Below are 23745 nucleotides of genomic sequence, written 5' to 3' on the forward strand. Positions count from 1 at the left end.
CATTTCATACAATTCCTCAAAATAATCGCTAAATACTTCAGTTACACCCCAGGCATGACAGTCAATAGTTTTGGCAGTGTCATTAGCAAGCAACAATGTTATCAGCTAATCAGCACTGCCAAACTTTAGCATCACAGAAGTGAAAACACAGGTGGTCACAGGGAGAAAACAAGACACCACACTAGGCTGAAGCCCTTTGCTGATTTTCCCATTTATTCCTCACTGCAATATATTGCAGTGATCTAGGCGGAAGTCACTGTGGAGACAAGCATGAAAGCTGTGTAAAGAACAGAGGTTTAGTTTCATGAAAAATTCTGAGCTTTGAAACCTTCAGCTTTCTGCCAAGTCTGGATGGATATTTATGAAACCGTTTCCCATAAAATAATCTAAAGTCTGGATGGATATTTATGAAACCGTTTCCCATAAAATAATCTAAAACATACTTTTTTCACTTCAGTTATATGCTGTAGGAGAAACATACACAAAAATAAAAGTTTAAATGAAAAGCTGCTTAAGAAAAAAAAAAAAAGTCCCTAATCAACCTAATTTGACAAGACATCTAGGTTCACTTGGAGAACTTACTCCAGGAAAACACGTTTCCATCAAAGGTTTGAACCAGCTCTGTCAGGCCTATTATTCAGAACGTAGGGCTGAAACACTGCTATCACAAAAAGTGTGGCTGTTAGTTACTAGGCAGAAGAAGCCACGTGAGCTACATAAACCCAAACAAGCAAAAAGAAAATAAAACAAGACCCCTCATCCAGCAGTTCAGTGCAGTCACAATCATTGCCCTGCAGGGAGCTTCCAGCCACTGGATCAGAGGAATAGAGAGCATGCTGGTCAAGCAGCTATGCTGTGCTCAACAGCCTAATGTGCTAGGTTGCTTCTCAGAGGAATAACCACTGATTGCAATCCCCAAACTTAGCGGCTTTAATTTGTGACCATCTGCTTAGGGATTGACTACAGCCTCTGATGCTTTAGGAAGAAGCCATTACTGTGTTATGCTTCAGACACAGACCATGCACAATCTAGCTACTGTTTCCCACTTCACCATGTGAGGCATGGAGTCCATTAGACTTGGCCTTCTTAAAGGTCCCGGTATTTTGGGTCAGAAACACCGGCCTTCTATAAACTCCTGGCAACTACAAAAGCAAGTCAGATTGGCATCAACAGAAGAAAACACACTTCCCCTTAGGACACTGCTCCCAAATGCTCCCACCAAAAACCTTTTCATTCTAAAGGCGTCTTCTTGGGATGAAACAAGTCCAGTGCTTTGTCCCCTGTAAGCTGGCATTTACAGAAGGATCAGAGGAGCTCATATGAGGAGTTCTTTGATTACAGGAGAACAGTTACATTGTTGTCAGTGCAGCACATGTGACTTCGCATGTGTCTGAGTAAAAAGGGAGCAACAGATGTGAAGCAGAGATCACTGCAACAGGGCAAGGATACTGTTTCTAGTTTGAATGCACAGAAGGTGTCACAGTGCAGCTTGCCCTCTGTCTCAGCAGTCCTTGATTTTGCTTTCTAACATCACAGGCTAAATCAATTTCCCCCTTCTGGATCAAACTGGAATAAAACCTTAAGTAAAATGTCTTTGTCATAAAGGATATTATTCCCCTGCAGTGCCAGATGGGTCCAGAGACATGCAATTTATCCAATATCAGGAGGTGAATATGGGGTTAGAAAAAACATTTTCTCAGTAGTCTCTTAAGCCTTTTTTCCTTTTGCTATTCCAGGCTAAGGTTCATCATTTCAGGTTTTTCCCCTACTGCAAGAATTAAAATACCAAGCAAGTACGGGAAGGAAGGCATGACATATGCTGAAGAATATTAACCTGAATTAGCTTTTGAAATAGAATCATTAAACAGATTCCTTACAAACACTCTCAAAAGTAATGTATTAATTTATTTGTGAAGGGATCTCACTCCCATTACAGTCGCTTTAATTCTGAGTAAGTGATTAACTAGATTGCATGAGCTGAACAGCTCACGACTAGCAACAGTCAAGCTGGTGAAAAGACATCCAGAGGAAGTGAGGGAAGCTTGTCTGCGCACAGGGAAGGCAGCTTTCTTAGGACATGGTATGGATCCACATGCAAGGGGTCTGTACTATGCAGAACCTGACAGAGGACCTTGAGAGCTCTAGGATCACGGCCATAAGCATCTAGAGAGAACAGAGCAGATGATGACTGTTCACTGTCCCCTAACACTCCAGTAGCCGGTGACACAGGCTGAAAGTGAGAGTAGGCACCATTTCATCCAGGTGTGGGAATAGCAAAAGATAAAAATACAACAAAAAGCCAGTGGATTAAGACAAACAGCATTACAGATTTGTGACCTAGTCTTCATGGCACAAAAATTGGCTGCACCCTCTGCTTTGGGCATTTTAGAAAGAGAGAGGGAGTTTGCAGAACTTCGTAACAGTTAGGAATTAATAATTTAAGCCCAGATCTCTGATTAAGTGTGACCCATCCTTAGCTGGACAATTTTCTCTCTGTTGATACAGTAGGTGCAATTCCTTTGGTGGTGTTTGTTCTGTCACTTTCAAGGTCTTTATTTTCCAGAACTTGCAGAAACAGCATGCACATACACATGAGGAAGTGTGAACTCTCAGCAGTATCAAAGGAAATAGCCTGTGCTGTCACCTGCACACTGGAAGAAACTGCTCTGTATATTTAAGGATATCAAGAACTAACTAGAGAAGAGAATTTCCAAAGACTCCTACTACTGTAACAGGAATGAATTGTCCATACTGCTGCTGTCCCAGCTCACCTTTCTGGCTCCTGAAGGCTGAGCACCTTTCCCAGGCAGAAAGGTAATGGTATTTGTTGCTTAGAGTCTAAGAAAAAAAATAAGGTGAATATGTAAAATAAGGTGAATAAGTAAAACTCTTCTTTTGTTTGAGGACTGCCACACCTAAGGGAACCTACAAGCAGCCACAGAGATACTGTGGGAAGACACTGCTGGGTCAGGCTTGGATTCTGCCCACACCTGGAAGGTGTTTGCACATATCTAAGGAGCAGATTTGTGCGGCTGTTAGAAAAAAACACACAAGCTATGCAATAAATAAATAGCACCCATCCCAATAAACTTCCTCGTCAGCAGACAAAATGCTTTTACCCCAGTTACATTTACATTTTATTCCAGTGATTTTGGAAGACCAGTAAAGATTTCATTCACATCCATTTTAAAACACATTGCTCACAAGCAGTCACAAGAACAACAGAAGTCTCCTGACTAACTCAGTCCAGTTTTGCCCAGCCATCACAGACCACTAATTAAATGCAGGGCCACATGCCACCCCACTCCACTCACAAACAAATATACAGTTCACATACACTAACATCGTAAGGGGGAGGGACAGCAGAAAGGAAATAGCAAGGAGCAAGCTATCCCAGCTATAGAACCCCTTTTGCCTACAGATCTCTTCCAAGTTATCCTGGGAAACTGGCCAGATTAATTACACTGGTAGACCACACACAGCCCATGGGTAAGCAGCCTTTGCCTTGAAGAACCAACTTTGCTTTGTGAAACTTTCCCTTGAAAGCATTGTCAAAGGTGCCAGCCTTGGAGAAATAATGCTGCACAACCCTACCTTTGTTCAGCTGCTGTGTTTAGAGTTGTACTAGTTTAGAATTCAGTCTATCGCACCATGTTAGCAGATTGCTGTTGGAAGGGGACGGCAGGGCGAAGGAGGAGAATTACAAAACTAACCAGATCCTAGCCTGCTGGCTGGATGAATTCCAGAACACAAAGTCTGTTTTAATCACAGACACATGTACACATTTCCCACCATCTTTCAAATCTCCCTGCCAGATCCACTTCTTATGAATGAGCAAGGTATTGAAACCAGCAGGAATTCTGCTTTCACAAGGTCCAGAAATGCAAGATTCTCATGAATCTCAAATCCTGCTGGGTAAGAGAAACCAAGGGACCACACAGTGCACGCTAGATGGGGCCTGAGATTACTGCTAACTCAACAGGTTGCTGTAGAGCCAGGATTTTGTCAGTCACACATTTCAGTGCTCGTTTCTGGAAGCATCCTTTGAATAACATGCAGAAAGGACTAGAACTGGACTGCAATGCAGAGTCATGTTTTCTTTGGGTACCCAAAAGACTAGATGACCTTGCAAGTACCAGAAGCAGCACAGCATACTACCAGTGGCTCCCAGATGCCTTTCTGCAGCAGTGATCCTGTTTCTCTACAACCATACAGACTCCAGGCACCATCTGATTTGCTGTGGGTGATCTAAGGTGGATCTGACTGTTCCAACCCTCTGTCCTGACAGCATAGGCCACAAACCGACATGTACATCCCTGTCTGAAACACTCTGACATGAATTAGCTTGATCTAAAAGAGGATATCCTCTAAGGTGCTGGACTGTGAAACAGAGGTTGCGTTCTCTTACACCAGCTCTGCTCTGGAAAGTAACCTCTTTCAGAAGGGCAGTGGCAAACCACCTCAGCAGCAAAAGCCAGAGCACTTAGCCTTGTGCGAGTGAATGGCAACTGGACTCCTGACTCAGTTGTGGGCACATCCGCCTGCAGAAAGAAGACTAAATCCAACAACTCTGAGAAAGAGAAGAATTAAGAAAGTCTGCTGTTAAAAGGGCTAAGTATCTTCCAAAGTTGCTTTCTTAGACATGCAAGACGTTTACTGTGGGGGACCTTTGGACCACTTCCTGTCTTGGTTTTCTACACCTTTCTGGAGTGCTTTTCCCCTGCTTACTTGAATTCATTTCATGGAGTAGTTGCCAGCCTGGCAGAAGCCCGATATACTTAGCTTAGTTATTGCTAATTACATAACACCTCAGCAACTGATAGTACACCAGTCAAACCCAGCAAGATGTTATCTCAATAAGCAACTGTTTGCAGCAAAACAATTAGGAAAACTAAAATCAGCACTTATAATACTTCTGTCACTGCTGGTAAAATTGCAGGCAGCATCTTTGTTAGGACTAGCTTGTTACAAACCAAGCAAAATCCACTGCCAGGAAAGAGACTCAAAAGTGGGTGGAAGAAGGAACGTGGCAGATGAGAAAGGCAATACTGGTCTTCTGTCTGCCTTCTCTGAGGGGGCAGCAGGTGGTTCAGTGGCACAAATACCACCTTCCTAAAAAAATAAGTTTAGTCTTCTTAAAAAAAAAAAAAAAAAATCTCATGCCAAAAACATCCTCCAAGAAAGACTTCCATAATAAAACTGAAAGCGCAGTGAAAGCCCCTGCTGACTTCCTGACAGGGCAATAAAACTCCTGTGTCATCCAGGAGAATCACCAGAAAACTGACCACAGTGACTCTCAAGTGTCAAGACTTGAGTAAAAAGTGTGACCTTCAATCTCAAATCTTGAGTCAAGGTTGTCAAATGCTGAACAAAAAGCTCAATAAATTCAGACCCTCTCTGGAGTAAAAGGAGGAAAAACAAGAAAATGCAATAAATGAAGCTAAAAATCACCAAGCCAAGATTACAACACAGGCTAAGCTAATCAAAATGGCTCAACTTCAACCCCAACAACAGCCAGATACAATCACTAATAACACTACACACCTTGAACAATGATTGAAACATTTGGCATCAACCCACCACTCATGGAATCCACTTTCACTGATCTTCAGTGGAAGATCTGGAAACAATGAAAACATGGGATTCTTTAATATCCAGCCACAGACAATATGAAAAAAGTCAGTAAAAGCACAAATGAATAAAACAGTTCTAAATTAAGCTAAAGGGATGGGATTACATGATTTGTTGTTGTTAAATATCCTTTTAAGGATGTAGCAAATCCTGATATTCAGAAGTCACCATGAAGTAAAAGCCATTTTTATTTAATGTATACACACAATATATATATATATGCTTATATAGGAAAGTATTTCTTGGATGCAGGATAATTTGAAATACTGAGGTCAGAATCAGAAGTATGCAAGAAATTCTACCAGAAAAATGGATCATAGAATGGTTAAGAAATACACAAAATATGGAGCTGACTGTGCAACATAAAACTCTAAAGTTTCTTGGAGAGCTCTGCATGAGCACAGCCACCAACTTCTCCACATCACATTGCGGGATTAAGGCCTATTTTAAAGTCTCTAAACAAAACAGCCTGGAGCTTAATTCAGTCAGAACTAAGCTGAAACCAAGTTTAGGTCTGAATATTCCAAATACTTTTATAAGCAAGAAAAAAATAAATAAAAAATAAAAATAAGAGACAAGGCACGGTTACTCATTCAGACATGAGTATCACGTATTAATGACAGAATGAAGTGAAAGCATGGTGGGTATCACTTTGAGTTCTAGGATTGTAATTTCACTGTTAACATCAGAATCCACATTCACAGTTTGAAACCACCTCCAATTGCACTGCTTATAGGGGTTAAAGCCATTTCAGCTAGTTTCAGAAACAGGCACCAGCAGTGAGAAAAAAAAAAAAGTTCCCTAGACTGCTTAGCTAATCTCCATTTCTTTCCCTTTTTCTTACCTTCATTTTCTCAGTTCATTTGTGCCCTCTGAAGCCCATCCAGATTTCAAAGAAAGTCATTACAACAGTAGCATCAAAAAGTATTGTTGCACAACTGAAAAGGGATGTTTATGCTTTATTGCTACAAGAAACACTAGATAGAAAAATACCTGTCAGGTAATCTAGTCTTTCCATCCCATTCAGAATTACTTTCCACCACAAAGTATTTTTCTAACAGAATATTATAGAATACCTGGGAAAAAAAAAAAAAAAAAGAGAGAGAGAGAAAAAGAGATGAAGGTGTTTATGAAATACTGCAGATCCAGATGGTGTTTCCAAACAGAATACTGTATGCATTTCTAAATAAGTTACCATGTTTTATAGCACTCAGTATGTAGCATTTCAGAGGGACAATTTCAAACATGCAAGAGAAGATGGACCAGCATTTATTTATATTGCTAGTTACTAAGCTCAATTCCAGGCATGTATGGGTTGAAAAGTTAAAATAAATTAATAAATTTAAAAAAAAAAAAAAGTAAGCAAGCAAGAAAGAAAAAAATAAAAAAGAATACATCACAAAAGCTCTAGAGTTGCTTCCCTCTGCTTGGGTACTCTGCCTGAGAAGGTTTTTAAAACTCAGGTAATACCCAGTAACAGAGGGAGACTGTTTCCTCAACCAATATTTAAGTGCACTAGTGCCACTTCACCCTTTTGTTCAACTTCACAAAAAGAACTTGCTTTTATGTCTACTGTAAATATTTAGATAAGATGCATATTCTGCAGCCAACAGAAACCAAGAAAGATAATTCTGTAATATGCAACTCACTGAGGCTGCATGCATTTTCAAAGCAAGGTTCAGAGAATGCAGAGTTTTTGACAGAGTTAAAGAAAGCAACAGCCACACAGCCATTTACAACTTAGAAGGGAAAATAAATGCAAATAAAAAGCAAATTACTTACCAATACTACAGACTGCTTCTGCCTTAAAAATGAATGACCTTTAGGACCCAGGAAGGGTATGGGGCACATTCTGGCACATATCCATTGCCCTGACAGACTAAGAATTCACAGCACTTAGCCATCCAGATCAAAAGATGAATGTTTCTTCCAAAGGTAAAGCCCACCATTTAAACAAACTACAGTTATGGTTTAGGTAACAGTACTGCTGCTGCTATTTCTGCTGTGAGTATTCAATCAGCCACTTATGTTCATAAGGAGTCCATAAGGTGATAGTGTCAATGCTCTCCCAAACATGTAATTAGATGGACTAACATCAGGGCTTTACTAAGTCACAAATGCAGGTTGTAGAGAATAGCGAGTGAGAGTGTGTGTGTGAGAGAGAGAGCTAGGGAAAGGGGAGAGGGAGAGTAGAATTATAAATGGATCTAATTTGGATATAATACAAGCTGCACATGTGGACTGAGAAGAGTCTCTGGCCCATAGTGTGTAAGCTGTCACCAAATTGTATTTTGTTAATAATTCATATCTGTAGCCATTGAATTAAGCCAGCCAAAGTGCCACCTACCCAGGTATCTAAATACAGTCAGCATAGCTATCATTTAAACAGCTACAGCTTGGTTTTGCTTAATATGGTTTCTCCTAAAATTCTGACAGCTGCTTGAATGCTCTGGTAGCTTTTAGCCAAATTATTGCAAGATCTCCATTTCCATTTTAAACCCTGAAAATAGGTGTATATTTTACTAATAACCAACCAGTGCTTTCAAGGTCAACAGAGGAAAAGGATTAAAAAACTGTACAAATCAAAAATACTATATATAAAGTCTTACACAGATACCCATTCTAAATTATTTCACATTTATGCTCAACACTATCAGTCAAACAACAGCTGTTTTGCTTTCATTTCTGTCATTCATTTTGATATCCCAAAGTACTGTCACCAGGAGGAGATAAACATTAATTGTGATGAAACACTGCTTTCTGGAAATTCTTAATTTCTCCAAATGTCCTCACTACATATTTGGGTGTGCAGAGGTAGAGATGTACCTTAACCAGCCAGAAACCTCAGATGAACATCAGCTGTTCTACATGTGCAATTTTAATGTCAAATCCTACAATCTGATAACCAGAGGACAAAATATTTAAGAATATCTGGCTGTGATTATTTTGCTTTCAAACAAAGTATTATGGCAGTAAGCATTATTTACTCACATAAAGATTGCTAGACCCGCAACGACCTAGAAACTCAAGGATTTTATTAAGAGTAGATTACATCCCTCCAGAACTTGACACAGCATGGTTCTTTCTGCTGCAAACGCACAGGAGCTATCACTTTGGTTAAAGGTAGATGCTCCCTTTACGTCCAACGTACATAAGTGGTATAAGATTCCATGTCACAGATGACAGCAGTATTTCCACACTGGTCAGCTTGTAGGTCATATTGCTGTCTAAACATAACTACACACACACCATGCCACCCCCCAAAAGAGCTTTGCTATCTGCATTCATCCTATGCAGTTAAACAGTCTAGTTGTTGTACTATGGAAAAAAAAATTGAATATCTACAAATGTTCATAAGCACAACTGCTAATTAATAACCACTCTACTTGCACCTGATATTTGTCTGTAGCTGGATATGGTTCCCAGGCATCTGGATCTGTAGTGGCAGCTTTGAGATTAGGAACTAAACATTGCCAGATTTGTAGTTAAAATTTTCTTTCATGAAATAGTTTAATTATATAGTGCATCAAACTCATTGTAGAAGAAGTAAACTAAAGTAAGGTATTTACAATACCTGAATCCAATCCTCGATCACCTATTTTATTATTCACTATATACATTCTACCTACATAAAAATGTACATGTATAAGTGTATGTATACAAGTGTATCTATCATCAACGTGGAAGTAAGAACTACATATTTTCCTTAACACTGTTAACAATTATTAAATACCAGTTGCACACAGCACTTTTATATATTCCAGTAGGGAACACAGAATAAGGCAGCACGTGATAGCTGCAAGCTCTAGGGAGACAAGCTTAATCCACTAATAAATCCACCTGGACCTCAACAGATGCCATCTCCTGTCAAAGCCATTAGAAAACACTCGATCATTTGTTCCTGTTTTGACTGCCATGTAAAGCATAATCAAGATCATCACTTCTCAAGAAACATCTATCTTTGGACCCTACAATTTATTTTTTATTTTTTACCTCTTTGCAGAACACCAACAGCATCCCCATTTAAAGGCCACAGACACGGCAAGGGATAGTTAAATTCTTCCAGCGTGGCATTAGCAGAGCCAACTAATTGTGCTCCTGGGTCCCATCTAGCTATTGTGTGTTTGTTGGTCATGCTGCTTTCCAGGCTTTGCACAGTCCCTGTCTCCAGATAGCCGTGAAGTATCCACCTGCGTGCATACAGGCTCACATGACACATATCTGTGTCACAGCTGTATAACAAAACAGACAAAAAACTAGTGGGTGAGCTGTCAAAGGGCAAGGAAAAAGCAGATCTGCTTAAGAACAAATAAGGTAATTCATGTGTTTGGAGCAAACCTAACAAGTGGCAGGTGCTGATAGTACAAACCCTAGAAAGCACAATGGAAGTAGAAGAGTCAAGAACAATAGGACTTTTGTGTTCTCCTCCAAGTCATCACAAATCTTCAATGAAAAAAAAGCTTCCCTATTTATGAAAGGGAAAAGTGCATTAGTTACCAAAATATTAACCATCCACTATTGCTTTACCTGCCTTAATGCAGTGCTGGGAGCAGAGATTTTAAAGACGTGTGGCAAAACCACTCAGCAAAGACCTGCCTGAAGATCTGAACACACATTTTGCCTGAACACCAACTGAACAGAAATTGCAGCTACGGCATTCAGCCAGACATGAGTCATGCCCATCACAATGAGAGCTTGCTGAGTCTAAAAAGAACAGATTGGTGTAACCAGTTGACACCAACAAGTCCTGCTTTCTAACAAAGCGTTTTGATTTCTGTATGTGTCATCTCAGGAGTCATCACTCTGTCCCTATTGTCACATTTTTAATTGCGTCATACACTGCAATCCCAATGCTCATTGGACTAGTACCTTGACCTTGTAAATCACCGGTATTGTCATGCAATAAGATCATGAGGAAACATCACAAACCACAGCTAAACATTATCCACAGTACACCTATCAGACAAAGATCTTTCTTTTTTTTAAGAAGCAAAAACAAATTTATTGAGGGAAGTAAAAGGAAACTGCAGAACTTCACTTCCATCATTTGCAGTTATCTCATTCTTTCCTATATGACTGCACACACAACTGTCTATACACATTAACAGCAAGCACATGACAATGACCGGGTGGTCAGGAACCACCTTCTTCACTGCCACCAAAAGATTTTAAAATACCCCTTTTTCCTTAGTTTTGCATAATCTGTGTGGACATAAATCATCTGAAAATAGCTGTAGCCTTTAAACAATAAAAATTTAAGAAAAGGATAAGACCTCATTTAACTAGGTTTCAGACCAACATACATTAATGCCAGCAAACATTACAAAGAGGGCAGATGATGCAGTCAGCCACATTAATGGGCTTTAGGGAATTGTACGACATAAGGAAAGCACAAGTGCTTTACAATCAACAGTTTGCACCTAACCACAAACACCTGGATGAGAGTCCCTCAATCCTGGGAGAGGGGAAAAATAAAACAAATAACAGAGCAGCTGTTCTACATATGCATTAGACTCAGCTCGACTTATCACAAGACACCAGGCAAAGGTAGCATCAAGAATGCGTAAAAACAGCCAGAAACAGAACAAGGTGCTCGGCCTGTGTTGCACACATACACAAGATGACACACACCAGCTATGAAGGATTAAAAAAAAAAAAAGTACAGGACATTTTGAAAGTGCATGCAGCTCACTGATGATACATTATGGGCACCCACATCACTGCAAAAATCATCACTGGGTTCTAGCAGGTACCATTTCAGATTGACACAGCCAGCCGTAAACCTCTCAGTTATATCTATCTTTCATTTCTCAACTCCAGTACAAATAACAGGTTACAATGTTTGCTATCACTATGACTGATGTGGATTTCACACAGGTACAGTGCTCTCCAAGATGGAACAAAGTGGGGGATAGTTGTATCACTTTACGAATACTTTGCATAGTTCCATTCGATTGTTTGAGATGGACAGCTTTCTGTAGGTAAGATCAAAGAGTGGTGGAGGAGGAATCTGACAGGAAAGAAAAGCTACAACCTAGATAGGGATCATCCCAGCAAATTCCAACTACAATAGACAGGCTATTACCAATGAAGAAGCAATCTGTCTTCAGCCAGAATTGTGACATTGCTCCTTTTCCAAAGTTTAAAATAAAAAAAATAATAATTAAAAAAAAAAAGATCTGAGACAAATAAACAATCATACCAAAACATTGGTCTGTTAAAGGAAGGAATGAGCTAGGCCAACTAGCACACACTTTCAGAGCACGCAGACAGTGGCCAATCTAATCTGCAAGATCTAGAGTCACCTGGCACCACAACAAAAGGTGAAAGATGCAAAAAACCCACAGAGACCCTTCCTTTGGTTAGCTTGTGTGCTATTTACCTTTGGGTGGAGAAATAAATGAGTTTTCAGTTTTCCATGGATGAATCACTTGGCTTACCCAATGGGGAACAAGTGCTCTGGCAACAGACAGCAATGTACCTAGGCAGATGGTAAAAGTGGTCTTTGATACAATGCAAGAGTATATTAGCAGTACAGACAGCATCATAATTGTGCATTACCAGGCATGTGCGAGACCCAGAGGCAATCCAATCAAGCAGAGCAGTCAGCCAGAGCCAGATAACATGGCTTAGAAATACTGCCATTGTCTTCACTAAGGCTAGACTGCACAAGCCAGGCCAACCCACAGAATGTCCCACAAACTGGTCAGGAACCAAACCATGGTTCCAGGCACCAACCTGAATCCTTGCATCTCTCTCCATACCAGCTGGCATGGAAAGGGGAGAGCAACATTTGTACCATTTCTTACACATTTCCAAGAAGATAAAAGAAGCATACAGGTATATTAACTGTCCTCTTCCCTACCTGCCTGCCTTCCACAGGGAAAAACACTTTATGTAAGGACCACTTCATACCTCCTCTGGCACAGAAGCAACATGATGACTGTTATTGGACCAACAGTATCAGTCAAACATGTCCTAGAGATCTTTAGAGTGCTTCTTAATGCAGCAAAGACTGACACTCCCCAGGACAGTCAAGGGTTTGGCCAGTTTTATTTGTATGCAAGCTTGTATAATACTAATTTTCATAAAATGAAGCGTTCTTTTTCCTCCCAAAATATACATGAAATTCTATTGGAATATGCTTCCTTATGTACCTCCCTTACCATGCTCTCTGCTTCTGGGCACATGGCCAGAACAGTTCTGCTCTCCAGATGCCAATCTTGTTTTTCTCTGGACTGATATTGGAATGAGCACATCAACAAAGGACAGCAGTGGAACCCTCTTTAGTACAAAAGAATGTCAAAACATTATGTGGCAGCAAGATTTCTCCTCTGCCAGCAGCAACAGAAACAGTGACATGTTCTGCATAGGTAATGATTGCAGCTTATATTCACATACTCAAATTTCCAAATACTGTCCTGGTAATATGGTGCAGGTCCTCTCAATGAACTATGTTCAGAGAAGACAACTTTCAAAACATCTGGAGTAATGCTGTTTTCCCAGTCTTCTGGCAGGCTGTAAAATAAAAGACTTACTGACAGCCAAAAACACAATAAATAAATAAATAAACAAACAAACAAACAAACAACTCTGTTGTGGTACTACACAACAGAGCCATCTTACAAACCACTCCTATCCCTATGTTGCAAAGAGATTTTCATGCTGTCACCTTAATAATGCAATAAAAGGCAGAAGAGAGCTTTAGTTATAAGTATCAAAATATAAAATTCTACCCAGAGAGTGCTGAGAAGATAAAGTCTCTTCTCACATACTAGAAGTGACAGTTTTGCATTAGAAAGCAGCAGTACAGATTTAAAAGCTCCAGGAAAACCTGTACTAAAGGCACCGAAAAATCAAAGTGCAGCTGCTCTTTTTACTGCTTAAATCATTATATATTAGCAACAAATCTTGTTGTTGGCCAACAGTCAGAAATGGCATACGGCCAATAAAAGGTTCAGTGGAGTTTTCCATCTGTCACTGAAATCAGCTATGGCTCCAACTCATACATAGTAAGTATAGTGTCATAATTATTTGTGTACTAGACATCAACCATTCATTCTAACATAATCATTTGACTACACAATTTGCTAAATATACTGCCCAAGCAAAGCACTACATAACCATGTATCCCATGCATTTCAGTTACATTTATAGTACATAGTACTAGCACTAGCGAGAGGTAAGCATGTGAATAGAGGGTGGGGTCTTGAAATAATAGGTTATACAAATAGAAACACACTGAAGTATCCTCTCAGTATGTAACAAAGACATTAAGAGGCAACCATGATCTTATTAAAAATCAAAACGCACAGGATAGTAAGTTTGTGAGTGGCCACCACTTCTAATTTGCCCCTGCTTGCTCATTCCAAATACCAGGCATATGGATTTACCTTGCTGTCTTTACTGTCCTGCCAGCACTAGAAGGCTGACAGACAAAACTTTCTTGTTTCACTGTAGCTTCAGCAAATACCTTAATAAAAACATTGTTTGATTTTTTTTTCCCATTCATTTTTAGCACTCTCAAGCAACGATATTTTCCTCCCTCTCCCACAGCACTCCAGCGCTACAAATCCTGCACTGATAGGTCTTTAGGGCTGCATTTCGATCTTGATTTTCCAGACAACAGAATTTATATTTCAATCAGCCAAGAGTCACAGACTTCTTGGCCCCAAATTCCAGCACAGGCACATGCGTACTGCAATTTTCTATTTAAGTCAGGAAAAACTTGTAACATTCATAAATACAGTTCTTTAACAATGGTAGGGGAAGGAAAAATAAATAAATATGTTCCAAGTCATTCTGGAAGTCAAACCCAAAACATTTGTTTATGCAAGTTTGCAACAGTCCTTTCTCTTCCTTAAGCTTCACTGCTCCACATCTTCTACAAAAGAACTAACAAAGAAGTTTAGAGCTACCGGATCTGACCTGTGACTGCCTCTTAACTTTTAGAATTGGGGATGCTGAGAGCATGGTAAAGAGAGATGCAGGAATTCACTGAAACTTTTTGTAATATTTAATAACTCTTTTGCGGTTTGGTCAGAGCTGGCACAACTTCACAGCAATAAGCTGATTTGCACAGAAGTGAGTGCATGGCTCCAACAGATGATAGCAGTTCACAGGGACAGTTTTTTGCCCTAAATAAGGTTCTATGCATAATGCTGCTTGGCTCTTCAGAAAAGGAAGATGAGTAGAAGCAGATGGCTTTATTTTTTAAAATATAAATTATAAAAACTGACAAGGGGTAAAGTGCTCAACTCGTATATCTAAATATTACTTACCTTGATACGTACTGGGCCTGCAGAGTACTCAGGACATTCACATGAGGCTAGCAGGACCCATTCCAGAGCAGCAGATGGAAAGCAGGTAGGATAGCCTCAAATACCCAAAGGTCAAACACCTACAATTACAGAACAGAATTGGAGCCTAATACATTCAAACTCTTGCACAGAGGATATCCCATTAGGCAGATCCAATATTCAATAACTCAAAGCAACCAAACTGAGCATTTTAAAAGTTGGTTTAAATCTGCACAATTTTCTTTATTGCTTCTGTAAAATTGAAAGAAATATTCAAATCAGAAAACAGATCAAAACAAAGCATTTCCAAGCAGGGCTTTTAAAGCCCTGTTTTAAAATATTTGCAATCATTTGTCCTGTCTTGAAAGCTGGAAATTTGTGCAAGCTCTCTTACCAGGAGCATCAACTCACTGGACGGAAAGGAAATACAAACAGAACAAAAGTTAAAAGAAGTGGCTTAAGAGGAGGCAGTTTTACACAGACCCCAGTGAGGAACTGAAGAATGTGCAGTGCATGCTGTGAAAAGTCTCCCTCACCTTGAATTAGAAGGCTCTTCAAAACTAGGAACTGTTAAACTGAGAAGAATCAAAAGTAGGCACACTCAAAGGTCAATTCAAGAGAAAAAGGGAAATGAACAAACAGACCAAACACTTGGTTTGTGTGCACTGCATGTCCCAGAATCAGAACAGGCACAGAAGGTAAAGAAGAAAGAGGCAGCATTTTCCACTACCTGAAAAACAACAAGTTCTGGGACAGATGAATATCACCAAAAATTCTTCTACATTTGATTCATCAACAAAAGTAGGGTCGGGCAAGATCCATGGGAGCACAGATGCACACATTCAACTCTTCTCTAGAAGACACTGTTTCCTCCCTCAGACTGAGCAGAGGACTGCATTTGGTGTCTCAGTTTTCAATAGGAAAACATAAGACCCTCTCCTTGATTCTCAGAGATTTTGTATTGGCTTCAGTGGGCATAAACTCCAGAAAAGCATGATGAGAGGCTATACGCTGTCCTAGCCCAGCAGCCCAAACTCTTAAACATTACCAAATAAAAACGCATTTCCAGCTAATGGAAGTGATATAATTGGGGAAAGTGTGTAGGAAGATCACAAAGCTGAAGCTGTTCACAACTGCTTCCTCCTCAGCAGGAAATGATGGTGAAAAAAAATCCATCCATTTAACTACACATTTCTCAATGTCGCAGATGAAATTCAGCAACAAAACACTGAAGAAAGGAAAAATCAAAGCTTTATATTTACAATATAAAATACTCCAAACCACCTATTCTCACTCAAGGAAGAAGTACTGAACATACAAAGGTAATGCAGTGAAAGCATCAACTGAATGCCCAGTAGCACTGGAAAGGGAAAAACAAAAACAAACAAACAAAAAAAAAAGCAAACAAATATTAGGAATTATAAGAAAAATAACAGAAGATATCTTTATGCCATTCTATAACTCAACAGAATAGCTACATCTTGAATATCATGTTCAATACTGAGCTCCCTTTCACAAAGGGAGAGATAGAAAAGGTACAAAGGCCAATAAGGATAACTAAAGGAACAAAATTATTTCTGCACACAGCACAGTTACACGCACTCTGGAAAACAGATGGCTGAGGGGGGAAATAAAACAGAAGCTGCATGTTGTGGAAAAGGATAGCAAGGAAAAACTGTTCAGTGTCTACTCTAATGCAAGGAGAGAGGAAACAACTGCTTGGATGATGAGAAAGCAGGTTGAAAACTAACAAAGAAAGGTGTTGCTTCATGCTGCTTGTAGTCAGCCTGTGGAACTCATTGCCTCAGGGTGCTACAGATAATAACTGCTTCACATGTTCAAAAGTGAATACGCCAGTTGACACAAGGAAAAAAGCCTATCAAGAAAGCCTGCCAAACACAAATACACAAATCCTGGGCTGCGGCTGAAGTTGAAGAGAGCAGACTGGTAACGTATCCAAACACGTCTGCCCTCACCTTACACTGTTAGAACAGCACTATTACCATTGCCAGAAACAGGACCGGACTAAACTGAGCAGTGACATGATCCACTAAGTCTGTTCTTATGTTAACAATATGTCTGATATGTGAGATTCTGAGACAAGGCTGTTGCATACAGACTCACCAAACAATACCAGCTGCTGCACAAGACCGACTGCTCTCTAGCTCTGTGACTCTACCAAGCACTTGGACCACAGAAGAAAGCAAGCTCAGTGCTTGCTCCAAAACAGCTTTCTTAGCTTGTCATGGTAAGCAGAACCAGCAGCAGCAGTGAAGGGACAGGAGGAGTAGAAATTTGTCATTTTTTTCTTCCCCCACCAGAAGGCTTTGTCTCTGCTAGCACTGAGAAATTGAAGACTTGCTCTAGCTGAGAAACCTTCTGCAATTGACAGAACCTTTAATATTGATTCAGAAAAAAAAGTAAACTGAAAATTGTTTATAAAAACATATATCAGCAAACCAGTCAGCACTGAAAGAGCCTTCTTGTAAAGCAGGAGCAGGACAGCAGCTGGAGACCTGGCTGCCATTTCAGTCATCTACTTACAAAGAGAACAGAGCATGGAAGAAGTCGTGTAAATTTGTACATACTATGTACATTGTCTTCGTGATTGCTGATTATGTTTATCAGTGATGACTGATCACTAAGAAATTATGCTTCCAGTGGTGGGGAGACAAACACGTAAGCTAGCAGCATTTAAAATGGATGAGAAAACTCTTAAATTATAAGGAATTTAGAATATCTGAGAATATGAGGAACAGCATGGAGCAACATAAAGATATAACAATTGTTCTATGCTGAGGGAAAAAGTTTCAGCCCTATCACATCTGTCTCTTTGTAGCTACAATATGCTTCTTGTGAAAGATACAGTATTATCTATACATTTTATGCTAGAAATTAAGCTATCAATATACTTATTATTTAAGGTATAATAAAAACTCATAATTTGTCTTAAAAAATTAAAATATGTGTCATACATAATTAAAATATCTGTCTGCATATTAAGCAATTCCCAGAAAATATGTAAAGTTTTAAATAACCTTCATTTCACGGTGGAGCTTTTTAAAGTTAGCATTGTGAAGGGATAATCAGTAGTGACTCACCATCAGTTTATGTGAGCTTGGAAGAAACTAAGTCCTCGTACAAAAATACAAAACTGCATTTATGTTGATGAGATCTCTCATGAGAAAGCAGTGGAGGGACTGCACCAAAGCTCTCTAAAGAGACATTCTCAGAGTTTGCAAGAATTTTATGCTTCAGTTGTCTGTGCTGCTCAGTTTGAACAGTAATAGTTCTGTCATCTCCTTGACAGAAGCACAGAATTGATTTTGTTCCTTCATTTCATGCAGAGCTTACAGTGTTTCCAGAGGAAAGACAGGCGTCTGCACACATAACTTGTGTATTAGTCTGGATATAATTTACATGAGCTCTACCCAAAGTGTAAACTGGGAGAACCAAGGAGTTCCAGCTGAATTTCAGCCAGCGTTTGTAAATTCCAGGTTCACAGAGCTATCTATTCAGACCATCTTTTTGGCGTACTGCCACTTAGATATATATTACCAGAGTTATCTGCTCTTCAATTCGTTGCTCTCCCTCTTCATTGCAGAAGAGGCAACAGTCTTATGCTTCACTGTCTAGCCAGGCTGCCACAGAGGCCCCTCCTCCAGCTCCCTGGGGGGTGTTCTCTGCTCCCCCCTTTTTCACTTGAGCGAAAAGCACACCCATGGAGCAAGCAAGCAAACTGCTCGCCCCCATCCCCCTAGCTTCACCCCTGAGGCTGCACAGGGGTGATGGGAGGAAAAGAGAATTTAAAGGAGCTTATCATAACACACAATGTTGAAGTAACAAAAGGTTAGCATCACAGATACTGCACCAAAAACCAAAGGTATTTTAAAACACAAGGACTCTCCTCTAGGCTGATGCACAGCAACATAACCCAACATAAACAAGCAGGGGTTTTTTTGTTTGTTTGTTTTAATTTTTTTTACAACACATTTGTTTACAGATCAATTTCTGAAACACAAAAACATCCTCAAATCAACACCTATTACATTGTAAATAATGCTAGTACATGCTGATGTTATCTGGTGAAACAACTTGGTAGCCTGTAAGACAGAATTAAATGTGTCCCTTCTCTGATATGTCAATAATAATTATTTTTCTAATGCTTGTTTAGTTATAGGAATACATGAAAAGAAGCAATCACATTAGAGAAAACATGATTTGATGTTGTTTGTATACAAATGCTTATGTACTGAGAGTTTGTTTCATCTCCTGAGATATCACTGAGGTTACAAACTTGCAGGCAATAACCATAATATTATAATCATAAGAATAATGATTTCCATTTTTATTTATGTAGAATGTAAATTCCTAAGTACTTACAAACTCAAGGTCAGCTGAAAGTTGCCAGAGAAGCAACAGTTTCATTAGCAATGCAACAAAAAAAATAACAACAAAGCTTCAACAAACCCAGGAGACTCACTAAAACCGCAGAGGCTGTGACACAAAGGCTTCATCACACAGTGATGAACATCTACATCTCCAAAACAGTATAAGGGAACTACACCAAAATGATGGCAGGCAGGGAATGAAGCCAAGTCTCAAGACAGCCAGAGTGCAGAGCCAAAGTAAAAAAGCCATAGAAAACATCTTAAACAAGAGGGGAAGCATATACTCCAGAGTAAGTACTAGCACAAGGTTTTCTTTAGAGTCAACAGAAAGGGCAGCAACAACAACACAGAAGGGGAAGCAAAAGTCAACCTGAGAGGGACCAGAACTCTGTGGTGTATAAAACTGGCAGTAGAAGAAGAGTTTAGAAATTGCAAGCAAGGAACCATTTTAGGTTTTTGGTTCTCCTTTGTCCAGAGAAAAAAGACCTTGCCTTTCCTATATTTCAGGGGGAAAAAAATAAAATAATAATTAAAAAAAAAGAGCTTGTGTTAAAGAAATACTTGAATACAGTATTTAACTCTCCCAGATGTTTTCTGGTGAATTTACCTGCCCCGTTGATACAACGCTGCACTAGAATAGAAGAGGAGGGCACATCTTTGGTCTATTCACAAACTGATGGAATGGTAGGTATAGAACAGAGCAGCCTCAAGTGGTCATGGTGCAAAGTTACTGTTATCCATATGTCTCCACTCATAAACCTCAACATTTTGCTCCTTTTATTTTTGGCCATCCTGCACACAAGCTCTTTATTCACATGCCTCCAGCATGCCTGATGTATTCGCAGAGCACCCACAATTCTCCATCCTTTTTAGACTATATGCAGCCTTCTGAGTTTCACAGCCTTAAGATGTTCTAAAGACTGGGTATATTTCAATATCAAACAAGAATTTATACGAAGAAGCTTCTCTACAGCATTTGATAAGACTAATTACTGGCTAGTAACAGCCCTGCTCTGGTAGCTGTTTTGCTTCTAAAAGAGGACTGCAGTACAAATAGACTTATTCTAGCCTTTGAGATAAGGTTTTCTGAAGTAATCAGTCTAGGTAGTCAACCAGCATGAGACGTCCATTTCTGTGATACCAAAAGCACTGGCATTTATGATACATTCCAGTTGTCTTAATGAGAACTTTTAACCAAAATAAAACAGTTAATGCATAGAGGAGAGTTCAAATACTACTGGAGAAGACCTTTCTGACTTATATCTTAATAATAATAATAACCTGGAAAGTTTCATTTTCAGTTTGACAGATTCCTTTGATGTCCTGAACAGATGATCAAATCATCCAGTGAGCAAACTAAGACCATGAGAAGTGGGCTATAGTTTCACGGTAGCCAAAGAGATAGCAGATTAAATGAGACAAGTAAGTCTTTGGGCCCAAAGTTGGGAGGCACAACTTTATATGATTGAGCCAATAGGAAAAGAGGAACCCCCAGGCACCAAAATGAGCAGATTCAATCTTCTCCAGCTGACAATACTACACTCTCTTTTCATCAGATATTCATCTGAGGACAAGGAAGCAAAATTACCACCAAAGAATTTCTACCTTTTTTGACATTGTGGGTAGCCTAAGTCAAGCTATGCCTTTGCCAGGCTAGGAATACAAGCCAAGCTCCAAAGCAAATGAGACCCACACGACCATCAGGAATGACTTTATTTCACAGCTAACACAAAAAATATTCCACAATTGTAAACACCCACAGAAGACAGCAGCTTCAGATGACTCCTCAACCACACCTACCTCCCCTTGACTCTGTAGCCCAAATGCTTTTCATGGTCTGTCTGAAATAACCTCGTCACTCACTCAGAGACTGCAATGTAGCTGGAAGCAGCCAAACAGCACAACAGAAAAGCTGGAAGCTTCCCACATTTAGCTCAGAGACATATTAACACTGAAGTCTAACTACGAACCACCAACAAGCATACACTGTTCACAGCTTTGCAGCTTAGAGTGAATAAAGAAATATTCATCACATGTGCAAGGCCAGAACACGAAGGCCAAGAGCTCTAGAAGAAATTTGACTCACACCAGCTTGTGTTGGCTAACACACACTATTCCTTCAAAGCTCAACCACTTTTCCTGTTCATTACAAGGGGCTGCAACTGAGTTGTATCTTCCAGGGATCTTCAGAAGTATTCACAGCAGAACATTTCACTCTTTAAGTACTTCAGGGAGCTGAGGGCCAGAAATCAAAATCCTTCCCCTTCTCATTGGCCTAAAACCATGAATTAACCCACCAACCCTTCCTCAAGTCATGAAATTAGCTTGAAAAATAATACTTTGCCATGTGTTTATTTGTCTTACAGCATTGGAAGTTGAGATTCACATTTTCAAGCTTTCTCTGCAAATATTTATTTGAGAGAAAGAAAACAAGATAGGATTCTGGTGCAGCTAACGTAAATCAGAAAGCTCATGCTTTAAGAAAAACAGCAGCCATCATGAGAGTTGGCAACTCTCAAATCACTACTTGTGGAGAATATTAAACGGCTATCATCAATCTATCTAGATCTAGGAAGTGAGCCATGAAATGCTGACAAAGGGGAATGAATATCTGGTCTGACAATGACTGTGTATTTATCTTTTAAATGAAGAATAATAGAGTTATACTGAAGAAACTTATTTTAACTCTGCAACAGTAACATATCTACCTCATCACCTTAGTGTGATATCTGAACATCCCAGGTTAGGAGAGTTTATTTTACCAGCTCTTTTAGAGACCACCATTTTACACAGATAGTTACTCTAGCTTCCAAAGAGTCATATGAGCAGCACGATCAGAAGAACAGGACTGTGGAAACCAACCTTCTGAACAGCTCTAGCACAGCCTCCCATTGCAGTAGTTGTCCAGGCAGCCAGTTACATCTTCATCCTCCACTTCTGTTCTGCCAAATAAAGATAATACTAATTTACCAAAAAAAAATGTTGGGGATTTTCCTGAGGATGAAAACATCTTCACTTAATTTGCTTCCCAGCACATTAGGCCTTACTACCAGGAACATTACTGGTGTATACTTACACAGAGCATCACATGAAAAACACAAAGCTCTATCAAGGATCACATACTGGGACATTAATTATACCACTAGGGTGCACTCCTATGAGCTCTAGGGCTGCCTGAGTGCACTCATTCAACCCCCGATTGTGCTAATTTTATACAGATATCAATCTAGGACTGAAATAGTAGCTCACAGCTTCAGTTAGAAGAAAAACAATGCATGTGCACATATAATTAAGGAAGCCAAAGAAATTCAAAATTCACTGTACAGGTATACAGAAATGCTAAAATTCTACCTCACCTGTGGAAGAAGAGCACCTGCTGCCCAGAGACAGACAAGCTGATCCCACTGTACATTTCCTTCCATCTGGCCCATCAGCCTGTCCATCAGACACTAAATAGGTCACAGGTGGAGTCAGATCTCCAGACAGCCCAACCTCCTTTTGCTTTAAGTAGTAGCAAGATAAAACAGTCCTCATTTGAATGGGGGGGCATTCAGATTTGTAACAGTTAGTTTACATCAGAATATGGACAACAGGAAAGGAACTATGGCTGCTGTAGTTTGGAGCTACCTCGCCCTCTAAGAGCTTTGTGCTTGGGCAGCCATGGGAGACTTGGCATAGCCCATAAAGTGGCAGGTCGTTAGTGTTAGCGACCTGAATAGCAAACCTCTGCCCTTCTCTCTCCTTCAGAAACTCTGAAAAAAATATTTACATATTTTTTTACTACTAAGGGCTTGGGCTTTACCTTAACAGCAGCCAAAAATGCAGCAGCACACATAAATCTGCACTTTTAGTTGACTCACCTCAGCTTTGCAGAAGGCTCTCAGACTGAAATAGCCTAGACCAGGCAGCCAGCCATGCTGAGGCCAAAACACAGCCTGGCTGTGTGTATTTTTGCACTGGGTCAAGCATGCAGATCTGTAGCACATGGTTCCTCATGCTGAAAGACTTTTTTTTTTTTTCCCTCTATTTGTTGCTCTCTCCAGGGGTGTGTTTTGCAAGGAGGGTGTGAGCACAGCAACCTCACCCACAACTTCTTGGCAAAATAAGTAGGCTTCAGTGTTCACCAAAATAAAAGCTCTTTTTTTGCTTCAGATATGCAGGGAGAGGGGGTGCCTGCAGAAAGGAATTAGAGCTTGAATGCATAGCAAAACCAGACCATAGTAAAACCTCCAAATCCTGAAATTGCACAACTAAGCTTTCCTAATTACACAGCAAGCACCATGTTGTACCAGAGAAGTCACTCCAATCAGAATGGCAGAATTGCTCTATGAGCAATTTAAAGCAGGAAAAAAAAAAAAAAAAGAGTGCGTCATCGAAAAAATTATCTAAATTGAAATGAAACAGCAGATATTAGAAACTTTGCT

General features: G+C 39.8%; 1 long non-coding RNA gene across 1 annotated transcript in view; it reads right to left on the reverse strand.

Moving 5' to 3' along the window:
* Nucleotides 1-23745, reverse strand: part of LOC101799056 (uncharacterized) — a 140248-nt gene that overhangs the window by 114567 nt on the left and 1936 nt on the right. The window contains exons 2-8 of the long non-coding RNA XR_011812148.1: nt 23182-23494; nt 22184-22822; nt 14913-15031; nt 12014-12112; nt 7414-9863; nt 6625-6707; nt 5545-5620 (exon numbers count right to left, since the gene is read on the reverse strand). This is a non-coding gene — a long non-coding RNA (uncharacterized lncRNA). The remainder of the gene's footprint in view (nt 1-5544; nt 5621-6624; nt 6708-7413; nt 9864-12013; nt 12113-14912; nt 15032-22183; nt 22823-23181; nt 23495-23745) is intronic.

Source organism: Anas platyrhynchos, chromosome 11, assembly GCF_047663525.1.
Source record: "Anas platyrhynchos isolate ZD024472 breed Pekin duck chromosome 11, IASCAAS_PekinDuck_T2T, whole genome shotgun sequence".
Classification (NCBI taxonomy): domain Eukaryota; kingdom Metazoa; phylum Chordata; class Aves; order Anseriformes; family Anatidae; genus Anas; species Anas platyrhynchos.